At 49.7% G+C, this 12053-nt stretch overlaps 1 protein-coding gene across 1 annotated transcript in view; it reads left to right on the forward strand.

Annotated features, from left to right (window-relative positions):
* Positions 1-12053, forward strand: part of ANO2 (anoctamin 2) — a 363940-nt gene that overhangs the window by 258709 nt on the left and 93178 nt on the right. The gene's annotated exons all lie outside the window — the stretch shown is intronic.

Raw genomic sequence — 12053 nt, forward strand, 5'->3', positions numbered from 1 at the left:
GCTGTTTCCAGACCTTTTCCTCTTCTAGTCACCCTCTCCTAATTGTCAGTGTCCCTTTTAATACAGTGCCAGAGAAGAACTCCAAGAGTGAATAGAGTTGGACTTATTCGGTTGGTTTCAAATATTGTACATCTGTCAATATAAGCTAAGTTTTAGAGGCGCATCCCACTTTTGGCTTATGCTGAGCTCAGGTACTAGAGAACCCCCTAAGTCTCATTGGGATGAGCTGACATTGGCGTAGGCTGGACTCACCCATATGCTTCTCTAAACCTAAATGTAGGTCTTAACAATTGTCAGATTCAAGCCCAACTTGTGAATGTCAGCTCCTCTTGCGAGGCAGCTGAGACCTTCATGGCTACTCCTGCTGCCAGCCAGTGTGTTAATCTGCTCTTTCAGGCTTGGTGATATTTGCACATGTGAAGCTTGCCGTCTCTGTCTTTATCCAAATCATCGATGAAAATATTGACCAGGAAAAAGGAAAGGACTGTGGCACACTATCAAGGACTTCCCTTCATTATTTCACTTGTCAACACCCCTTGGGTATTTTTACTCAACCAATTACAAGCCCATCTAATTCCATGTCGTACAGAAAAAAAGATGGTGTTCACTTCATGTCAGCACTTTCCCTTGGAAAATGTTAACCTCAGTCCCCAGTGTTTGCCTTGATATATCTCTTTACACAGAGACTGTGGTCCCAGACATGTCAGTCTTTCCTTTGGCAGAAAGAGGGCTGGCAGTTTGGCTTCCTCACCCAGAGCCCAGAGATACCCTCACCACCCAGTGGGTACCCTGAGGATTTTGGCTTTAAGCACGGGTGGACTTGGAGCCAACTTAAGGCGCCAGTCCAGGGTTCTGGCTGGACAGCCCTTCAGAATTCCTAACATAAACGTCCTGTCACATCTGGTGGCGGGTGGAGGTATAGGGATTCAGCTATGTAGCTAGCGTTCCAAACTGAGTCTTTCTAAATTAGCATCAGAACATCATCAGGGTCACCCCCAGGAAATACATGTCAAAATCTGCCAGCTTCCATTACCCAGGGGCCACTGTCTGTGAACTGAGCCCGGGGAGTGGGATTTCTCAGCAAGGATTCGGGGCCCAAGGCCTTTGGTGGCCTCAGGGAAGAAAGCAGTGTGTCCAGTCTCACTCTTTCCCTGGGGTGGGTTTTCTCCCCTACCTCCAGCGGGTCTTCCGTTCCGCTTATCTTCAGCACACTGTGTCGATTTATTTTCTCAACATTTCACTCACTCAGAAGTGCCCTGGCTTTCACGTGGCTCAACCCTCCTCCACATTCCAGGGGAGTGTGGGCTATGGAAGAAAAGAGGCCATCCAGGGATATCGCTGCAACCCTGGGAGCTCCAGGGAAGAGGCCCCTGTTTTCCATGGAAGAAAAGATGGGATGGGTGTTCCTTTTGTCTTTCCCAGAAAGGGAAAGGTGTAAATCCACACTGGCAGCCACCGCCTTTGGTTAGGATAGGCAAGCCTTCTCCTGCCTCCCGCGCGAGGGCAGGACCCTATGTATGGCCACGTGGGTGGCGGTGGTGTGGTGGGGGGATGAGGTTGGGTGGGACTGGTGCCCTCTGCCCTGGAGAAGGGGGGACAGCACAGAGAAGCTCCCCAGCACCCCCGGGGCACCTAACCGGGGCCTGGGCAGAACTGAAACATCGATTGTCCTTCTGTTTGTGAAGTCCCCTTTTGCTAAAGGGGGAGAAGTTGGGGTGGAACGGGATAGTGGATGCTAACAGGATGATAACTAATAACTAATAAAAGGATAAATACTTGTTGAAAGGATAACACCTTCTTGAAACTCCAGACACCAAGTGGTAGAATAATGTCTTTGCTTATATTCGGAAGCAGGTTGCGGCTTGGCCCTGTTGCCTTCTGGGGCATGTTGGTTTGCATTTCCCCTTTGTTGCCTGTAGGTCTGACTTCTATATGAACAAGGATTTGTCTTCCATGCCGTATTCTCCTTTCCAGTGGGTTCTGGGGGCCTTTCCAACACCACACCCCCACCCTGTCCCTATCCCAAATGTCTCGTGGAGCCTCTTCCTTCCCCTGCCTCATGCCCCTCCTGAGTCCCGAGAACTGCTATCTCTTCTCTAGTGCCTACAGCTCATGTGTTTTTTCTTTTCAATTTGGTATCAGCTTTGTAGTACGTTTTTAAAGGGAAGAACCTTTTATTCAAGCATTTTTATTTTTTTTAAAGATTTTATTTATTTAGAGAGAGAACATGAGCAGGGGGAGGGGCAGAGGGAGAGGGAGAGAGAGAATCTCAAGCAGACTCCGTGCTGAGCATGGAGCCTGATGTGGGACTCGATCTCATGACCCTGAGATCATGACCTGAGCCGGAATCAAGAGTCAGATGCTTAAATGACGAAGCCACCCAGGTGTCCCTTAGCATTTTTATTTTTAAAATCTTAGGATGAAGTGGCATTTCAAATGTAATATATGTATTTTAAGATTTTATCCATTTATTTACAGAGAGAGAGTACAAGCAGAGGGTGCGGCAGGGAGAGGGGGTAGCAGGCTCCCTGCATTAACAGAGAGCCCGATGTGGGACTCGATCCCAGGACCCTGGGATCATGACCTGAGCCGAAGGCAGACACTTAACCAACTGAGCCTTTCCTTTGGCAGAAAGAGGTGCCCCCCCCTTTTTTATGGTGTAGTATATTTTTTTCTCTTTATAAAACAATCCTTGTTTACTGCAGGTAAATTAGAAACTGTAAATAAGAAGCATCCTTCTTTTTTTTTATTATTTATTTTAGAGAGAGAGAGAATGAGAGAGAGCACATGAGAGGGGGGAGGGTCAGAGGGAGAAGCAGACTCCCTGCCGAGCAGGGAGCCCGATGCGGGGCTCGATCCCAGGACCCTGGGATCATGACCTGAGCCGAAGGCAGTCACTTAACCAACTGAGCCACCCAGGTACCCCGAAGCATCCTTCTTAATGTGATCACTGTTAATGTTTTGGTATTTTTCCTTTGAATCTTTGTGTGTATTTATGTGTCTGTGTGTGAGTAAGATGAGATGTGCTGTACACTTTGTGGCCTGAGCTTTTCACCCAGGAATTATCATGAACAAGGAGCCACGTTTCATCTTGTTTGTTGGCTTGATGCTTCTAAAAGTAAACAGTGACATCCTTTTGTTGTTCATTCTTGGCCGGTACAAGACAGTTGCCCAGCATGTTTGTTTCTCGGGCAAGCCATGACTGAGGGTTCTTTTCGTTTCTCTCTGTATATTTGTGAGATCCTCTTTCAGTGGCTGATGCCTCTCCAAAGTGAATTTCTTATCATGGTGCTCAGAGGGCTTCTTCACCCTCAGGAGAGGTTGTTGGCCGCTCTTTCTAAGAACCCTGCTGTCCTCGCATCCCCTCTTCCCCCCTGACAAGGAAGAGCAGCAAGTCTGGTCTCTGGCGAGAGGAGAGGTCCTGATGAGGAGGAAGGGGAGCAGAGTGGTTGCTCATCACATCTTGGAAGAAGTGATGCGGCTGCAGGTCCAGGAGCCCTCTGTCAAGGAGAGGTCTGGAGGGAAGTCACAGAGACCTCTCACCTTAGAAGGGTTGTTCGACTAGAAGTAGACATGTCCTGCTCTCCATGGCCCCGAGAATAGAGTGAGCACATGAGCTGCATGATTTGCCAAAGCAGAGGAGAATGTAGAAATCATGGACACCTTTATTTTGCAGATGAGGAAACTGGGCTCCAGAATGGAGACATTCTTGTAGCAAGTAACAGCAGAGCTGGGGCTTGGGACCAGGATCTCTGGCTCCCAGGGCAGAGTTACTGCTACAGCCCCGTGTTGGAGCAGCTCTAAGAACCGACCGGACCGCTGGTGACATACTGGGTCAGGAGGCCAAGGGCCAGGGTCGCTCCTCCTCGAAAAATGTCAGGAGTAAGGCTCAGTTCACTTCTTCTTTCCTATAAGAAAGGCTAGGGTTTGGGGAGGTAGGGATCTAGGGGAGGTGATGACTGGGCAGCGCTTCCCCAAAAAGAAGCCATTCAACCAGGAGGTGTTTCTTAAGTGTCTGATTGAGGCTGCCACTGAGACCAAGAGAAGCAGTGACTAAGCGGCCCCTGCCGTCAGAGTGTTTACGGAGCACTGCATTGTGTGATGGAGGCTTTGCCTGTTACAGACACACTAGAAAAAGACGGGTAGTCATGGGCTGCAGCTGACAGAAAACTTTTGGAAGAAGCTAGTGTCACAGGGATGAATAGGTTGTATATGTAAATAGCAAGGTAGCAGGAAGAGTGTCACCTCTTGCTGTGGAGTGACACTGACCGAGACTCAGATTCCAGCTTCTCATTACACTCATTCACCCATCCATCCATCTATCCATTCATTCACTCATTCATTTACTCAACTAATATTTATTGGAGGCCAGGAGCTGTTGTAGGTTTTAGGACTACGGGAGACACCCCCTGCTCTCATGCAACTTACATTCTAGGAAGGTTGCAGAGTGACCTTGGGCAGCTCAGCCTTCCATCCCTGAGCTCTAAAGCTGGCATGCTGACCCCTTCTCACAGGGTTGTCGTGAGCGAGCGAGGCAGTAGGGGGAGGATGGAGTGGGAGGGCCTACACAGAGCCCTTCTCAGCACCCAGTGCATGCGGGTCACCTGCAGATGGTCACTGTTGTTATTGCGATGACATTATTAGAATTTATTGTTACTTGAGACTAAGAGCTGGTAGGCAGACACTCCCCCAGTGTCGGGGAGCACACGGTGGCTGACGGAGACCAGGAGGAAATGAGGATGGGAACACGACATGGGAGAAAGCCCTGGAGGGAGAGAATTGAAAGCCAGGGAGCAGCGTTGAAGCCCATTGCAGGAGGCAGTGGGAGTGGTCGTGGTGCTCTGCTCTGAACAGGGGCCAGGGGTCCTGATGGCCACAGCCATGATGAGAAAGTAAGTCACATTTATCCAGCACTCCCAGCCTCCCAGATGCCCTGCTTCACATTCTGCAAGGATATTTTCGCTCATTCCTTGTAACTCCTCCAGGATGGGGAAATTGAGGCCCAGGGAACTAAAATCATGACCCAGGACCCACGCTTAGAGGTAGGAGTAAAACCCAGCACTTGTAACCGCTGCGCTCGGGGTGGTCTTCCTGAAGTGCTGCGGACGTGGCCGGCAGCTGGTCTCAGCAGAGCTCTGCACCTTTCCCAGGGAGGAGGTGGCCACCCCCGCCAACAGAAGGCTGTGACCCTGGAGGGAGCCTCGTGCCAGCCAGCTTCTGTGTTTGAGACAGAGCTGCTTGCCAGAGCCATGAAGTGCCTTCCGTTGTGGCTGGGGGGAGAGATTTCCCCGGGTTCCATGTGGGGAGGGTGACATGTTTACGTGGAGGTCCTGACTGTGTTGGCTCCCAAAGGAAGAATGAGGGCGAGAGCCCAGTGCACAGTCTGTGGGACTTGACCTGAGATTCTCTGGTGGCCTGGAAAAGATGTGTGCCTTGCAGATTAATTAGGAAGGTTACCAGCCTGTGGCGGTTTTACTCTGCTCTCCTTTCCTTTGCTCAGGAGCTACTGCAAATTTATAATTATACTGGAGAATGGAAAGTGGTAGCGGTCCACATCGAAAGCAACACTAACTCCTAGGGAGTGCTTCACTTTTGGAATCTCTGTGTAAACATTGTTTCCTCCAAGGGGTCACCCTCTCTTGCATGTGACTGAAGCCAGTGCTGAAGAAATGTGACTTCCCGAGATCATCCGTCCAATCCAAGACTGTAGACGGTCTGGTTGGTGAGGGTGGGTCAGGGGCGAAGTGGGGGAGGATAATTGTCCCTGGAGAGCCAGGAGGGGCAGCGAAGGTTGCCCCGGGAGAGGATTTCTCATCCCTTCCCCAAACCTGGTGCTGTCACTTCACCCCACTTGACCTGCCTGCCCTTCTAGCTCAGCTCTGTCAAGGGGTGGGCCCGACTGTTGCCAGCAGGTAATCATTAGAATCCACATGATTCCTAAAATGAATACGAAATAGGAAGAAAATCATTATTTCTGTTTCTCTGGCGGGAGGGTAGGAAGTGACCCCTGGCTCAGGAAAGGCTTGTGTTACCAGAGTAAACCATCACTGCTCTGGCTCTGAGAGGGGCCAGCTCTCTGTCTCTTCATGCTTACTCCAGGTGCCATTAATTTGGAATTTAGTAATCAATCAGAATCTACTAATATTTATTTTATGAAGTGGCTACTATGTGCCAAGTACCGGGCTGAGGCTTTCACATAGTTAGGTCATTTAGTCATTTGAAGAGAGAAGGGCTCAGAATTTATCTTTGCATGATCTATGAGGAAAGGGTTTACTAAGCAAATGAGTGGTGTGTGCCAGATTGCCAGGGCAGATTTTAAACTACTTAAGTAAGAGGACAAACTGCTTCTGAGAAGCCCGCCAGTGCTTCAGAGATACTCCCTCCTGTGGTACTAAAAAACAAAATTCAACTGAGTAAATTTTTAAAACCCTGTTGGCTTTATTCATTGATTCCTGAATTGGGCAGGGTCCAATCTGCCAGGTGGAAAGGAGCTCCAAAGAGCTGGACAAAATGAGAGACTTTTATAGGCAGAAGGGGATGGAACAAGGAGGTTACTAGCAAAGAGTGGATTGTTTAAAAGCGAGATCACCTTCTTTGCGGGGAAGGCAGGGGTTTGTCAGTTGGATGACCTCACTGGTGCTGGTCAGGAGAGTCCAGACTGCCTGGTTCAGATCACGGTCCTGGGAGAGGCTGAACCTGCAGTTGGGTTAGTTATTACGTCTGGGTTTGGTGAGGTGGGCTCAGCACAAGAGACGCTGCATTGGGCCTGTTGTCTCTTTTGAACAGCAGACAAAGAGCAGGCCCCGGAGGCAGTGTGGTGGAACGGGCCCAGGACAGAAAGTCAACAGAACTAGCTTCCTTGTCTGGTTCTGCGCCGGGTCTGAGCCACTGCACCGTACCATCCGTGCCCCATTTCTCCAGCTTGTCCGCAAAGACAGTAGAACCTTCCTCACCCTCACCAAAAGTACGTAGCAGGGTGCGTGGTGTGCCTCCTTTTGTATCGTAGAGGGCGAAAGTGCAGATAAACGCACACACGCATTTGTACTTCTGTATTCGTAAGACCTTCTGTAAGCTCGGTCAGGAAATCAGCAGTAGTGAGAGGAAGGAGCGAGAGCTGCTCAGGTGTGGACACAAGACGGCTGGAAGACTCCTCACCCACCATGGATACACTGGGGTTTTGGGGCCACTGGGACACATTACCTATTTACAAGTCAAATTCATAAGAAAGCCCTCCTGAAGTCCAGAAATAATATTATATGGAACTTCCAAACAAAAGGGAAGTTCGGGCATTATCTGCCCTAAGACGCTAATGTTGGCTCTTTCTAAGTGCTCTGCGATTATCTTGGAAATCGTTCATTTCTAGACTCTTGCCCAAGACAGATGTTATTCCTCATTGCCAGGTCATTTGGCAGGGATTTTCGATGTATTGGGTCTCCGCTACTTTCTCTACTTCCTCAGCAGGTGCGTGCACACGCGCATGCACACACACACACACACACACACACCCTCCCACGCATGCCTGTAGAAAGCTGACTCTCTTCCACCAGGGAGCTGACACCCAGGGATTGTCCACACTAGGCCCAGACCCAACCTGAAAGAAAGTGAACAACATTTATTTGAAGAACTTGATTCTTCGACCCAAGAACTGTGCTTTTTAAATCGAGAGCATGCAGAAGGGCACAGAGCATGGAACATTGCAAAGCCTCTATTATCATTCATGGTCCCAGCCTCTGTGAGGCATGAACAGCCTCCCCGAGAATGCACTGCCAACACATCAGGCCATGTGAATGGACCACAATTACAGAGTTGCATTGGACTTTCCCCCGCAGTGTCGTACGTAGCGTTGATACATTTTTACATATCCTTGGATTGGAGGGTGGGCGGCCAGGTCATGGGTTTAGCTTTTGCTCTGCTGGTTGCGTATTGGTTCTGTGAAAACCCGGGAGATGCCACAGAGAATCTGGTGTGTGGGGAATCCAGCCATGGCTTAAAGAGTTGCCTGACTTAGGGAGGAAGTGTGGAGGCAGCCTTGAGAGGCTGGTCCTTCCATCCGCCAGCCAGGAGGAGACACCCAGGCCATGTCATGCCCGTGACGTGGGTGCCGGTGCACATCCCACAACAGGGGTGGCAGAGGTGACTGGCAGTGTTTCTCACGCTCCTTGGTGCTTATTGGTTAGCCAACCAGTGCGTGGCCGCAAGAGGATGAGAAAAAGTTAGAACGTGGGGTGAGAAAACACAACCCATCTGGTGACTTTCCTGTCACAGAGGGGGAGGGATTTCTAGGACATGGGCCTTGGCAAAATATGGTCAGAGGAAAGAAAATGGTTGAATATGTCTCCATGCTTTCGAGTACTGTTGTTATTACTTGTGCTATGTTGTTTTTCCCTTCAAGGGGTTATTTGGGGAAAATTGTATAGATCCCAGGGTTGAACTTCCAAACAAATGCAGGCTGCAGCCAGCTCTAGCACTGCAGATGGCCGTGTTCCTAGTGTGGCTTTTGAGAAGTGTGTTTCTTTTTGCTCAGCTCCATCTATCCCCTCTGTCCTGACACACACACACACACACTGCACATACATGCATGTAAGTGCATGCACACACACAAACACACAGTTCCTTCCTTTGCAGGAGAGATGGGCAGTCCCCTCTCCATTCTAGGGCAAGTCCTTTTGAAGGTGAAGACTATTCTGATGATATTTTTGTTTCTTTGTACAGTGTGCGAATAAACTTAAAAATATCATTGTGAGCAGATTCGAGGAAGTTGCTGAAGGGCAACTTCTGTGTGCTCCACACTTTTGGAGGCTCCAGCCTACCCAGTGCGCCTGGGGACTCAGCAAATGTTTGCAGATGATGGTTGTGACTTTGGGGAGGCCCATATTCCTTGAACTTGTCAAGTGAAATGTGGTAAGAGGCCCCTAGCATAGGAGAGGAAGGTGCAAAGTTGTTTTTCTTCATTCCCCCCCCCCCCCTTTCGCAGTGGTGTACTTCCCCTGGAAGCAGACCTAGACCTTCAAAGAACCCTTTCTGAGGGCAAGCGTGCTTGCAAGTGAGCAGGTACCAGCTGTGTGGGACAGTCACCTCCCCAGAGCTGGGGACCTGGGGGTGGGGGAGATTGCACAGAAGGTCCCAGACCCAACTTTCCCTCTAACACTGTGGAGCCCCCACGTTTCCTCGGTTCTGCCTTGGTTCCCCATGGGTAAAGTGGGACTAGGAAGACTTGCCTCACACTGTTGCCAAGAGGATGGTTTTAAGTGCATTTGTTGCTAGAACATTTCAAACATACTCAGAAATGGAGGAGACAGTGGAGTGAACCTTCAGCTCCTCTTACCCAGCTTTGATAATTACCAACTCACAGCCAGCTTGTGTCATCCGTAGTCCCGCTTGTGGCTTCTTCCCCATTCTTGGCTCCCAACACCGGAATGTGAGGACTTAGGGGAAAGAAACAATGGGGTGGAAGCGCCTTCTAGAGTCCCTAACAGGTAGTCAATGCTTCAAAAACGTCTGTGGCGTCTGTGACAGTATGAGCTTTAGAATGATCACCCCCAGCACCTCTGGGTGGCAGGGCGGGGTGGGGAGATAGATGCCGTGCTCTTTCTTGCTGTCCCACAGTGAGAAGACCTAGTGGTAGGTCATGTAGCCCCCAAGGATTATGAGGCTGTCACCAGGACCCCGGTCTCCTACATCCCACGTATGTGCACCTCGCTCCATGCTGCTGCCTCCCAGGTTGATTTTTCCTTTTCACTATCTTCTTAGAGAGGAACAGGAGACTTGTGACATTTTATGTGGGCTCACAGTTTAAGGGGAACCTGTTTATGGGGCTGAAGAACCACATGTCTATGGACACAACTGCTTACTGTCTTTGAAGGATTGGCCCATCCAGGTCAGGTCATCAGATTCTTAGTGTGTTACTTTTTGCCTCGGTCTCCAGAAGGTGGGAGATGAGTGAGAGATGGTTGCTGCTCTCAGGGAGCTCACAGTCTCCTGTGCACAGAGACACACAGATAATCAGAGCGAGCGGAAAGCGGTGAGCGCACGTCGGTGAGGTTGCCACGAGGAGGCTGTGGGACTCCTAAGCGCTGTCTCCGTGAGGGATTACCGATACTACAAAAAACCGCAACCCTGGCACTGGGGCCGTTTGTGCTTGCTATACAATTCTGAAAGCTGACTGCTAGATTTAAGGCTAGCCCTGTAATCTTTTCATGAACTAAGAATGCTTTTTTGTTTTTCTTTAAGATTTTTTTATTTATCCATTTGACACAGAGAACGCTTGAGAACGTGCACACAAGCTGGGGGAGAGGCAGGCAGAGGGAGAAGCAGACTTCCCAAGGAGCAGGGAGCTGATACAGGACTCGATCCCAGGACCCTGGGATCATGACCTGACCTGAAGGCAGATGCCCAACCAACTGAGCCACCCAGGTGCCCCCGAACTAAGAGTCCTTATTAGGTCAGTTTCATAGACCATTGCAGGAAGAATGGCTCCCCCAGCGGAAGCGCCATCTAGGAATCTGTTATTCAGTATTATCCACCATGAAAGTTGCGGCCAACTGTGAAGAGTTAGCTGACTGCAGAGTTAGGAGGCCTGGTCTGCACAGACCACCCTCACTTCTGTTACAGATCTCAAGTCTGGGGCTCCCCAGTACCTCCCTTACATTTAGTGACTTGCTGGAAGGACTCAGAATTCACTGAAAGCTGGCACAGTGCATTTCAGGAAAGAGCCCAGGTTGGAGTCAGCCAAGGGATGAAGTGCATGGGGTGGTGTCCAAGAAAGTACCAAACACAGAACTTCCAGCGTCCGCTCCCCATACGGTCGGGACTGTGTCACTTTCTCAACATCAATGTGCGATGGTACTCATAGAGTGTTGCCAACTGGGGCAATTCCTCAGAGGTTTGGTGTCTAGAGTTTTGATCATATACCACCTGCGTGGCTGACCTTTAGTCTTCAGCCCTTCTGGGGATAGAACTGATGCCATGTGGCCCAAAGATCCCAACATAAATCACATTATTATGTTGTCTGGTGGCCAAATCCCCAGACAAACACAGACGCTCCCATCAGGCATGGCATTCTAAGTAGCCAAGGGCAAAGGCCAGCCCTCCTTTTGGTTAAGGTTAATTACTTACTACACAACCAACAAAGAATCTTCTTCTGCAGAACTATCAGTGGCCAGCTTTGGGGGCAGGGCTGGAAGCTTTGGGAGAAGAGAGGAGATGGACATAGTAATGAGCATAGTTCTGAAAATCATTTTACTTTTTCAAGGTAAAATGTGGTAGTGAGGAATTTAAACAATTTTATTTTTCCTTTTGGTTCCTGAATGGTCACAAAGCAAATAAATTGCAGAGCTGGGGCTAGAACCTGACTTCAGGGGTGCTTTCTCAACACAGACCAGTGGGGACCTTGAGCCCTGGACTCTAGGGCAGCTCTGGGGGAGCTGCCTGATGTTTTCCTGCCCACACTCAAGAAGGAGGGAGAGAAGAAGTCGGCAGGGGTGCCCCAGAAAAAGAGAATGTGAAGCTCTCTTTCCTTCCCTTTTGTCTTCCCTCCTTCTCTCCCAGCAGTATTTCTTGAGAGCATGGTGAATCGGTTGGGAAGAAGGGAGAGAAAGCAAGAGTAAGGAAGGAGACTACTTGTTTCTATCAGGCATGTGTTGCCCTGGTGCCTTTATTCCAGGTTAGCTGCCATTTTCAAGGGGGTAGATTTCCCTCCCCTCCTCTGCCCTAATCTTCACTGTTTTTGAATCAGAAATAATCAAAACATAATGCATCTTCCATAAATTCTGATCTGGCTCATGCAGGATCCTAGAGAGCCCTGGGTGCCCTTTGCCAGGGCCTGGAGATGGAGGGGTGAGTGGTGGTGAGGTCAGGAGAGGCCAAGCTCTCATGTTAAGCTATGTGTTTTGTTCCCTAAGTAAAGGGATGCCCTGTGCATGACCTGGGAGCCAACTCTAGCCACTCCTGGGGATAAGTATTTGGGATGACTTGATCTCATTGGAAAAAATAAAAAAACCAAACCCTAGCCTGTGACTCGGGGAGGTGGCTGTACCCTGTGGTGCAGAGCAGGC

The sequence above is a fragment of the Mirounga angustirostris genome, unplaced genomic scaffold, assembly GCF_029215605.1.
Source record: "Mirounga angustirostris isolate CCGP_5_RB_7025 unplaced genomic scaffold, mMirAng1.0.hap1 SCAF_5, whole genome shotgun sequence".
Classification (NCBI taxonomy): Eukaryota; Metazoa; Chordata; class Mammalia; order Carnivora; family Phocidae; genus Mirounga; species Mirounga angustirostris.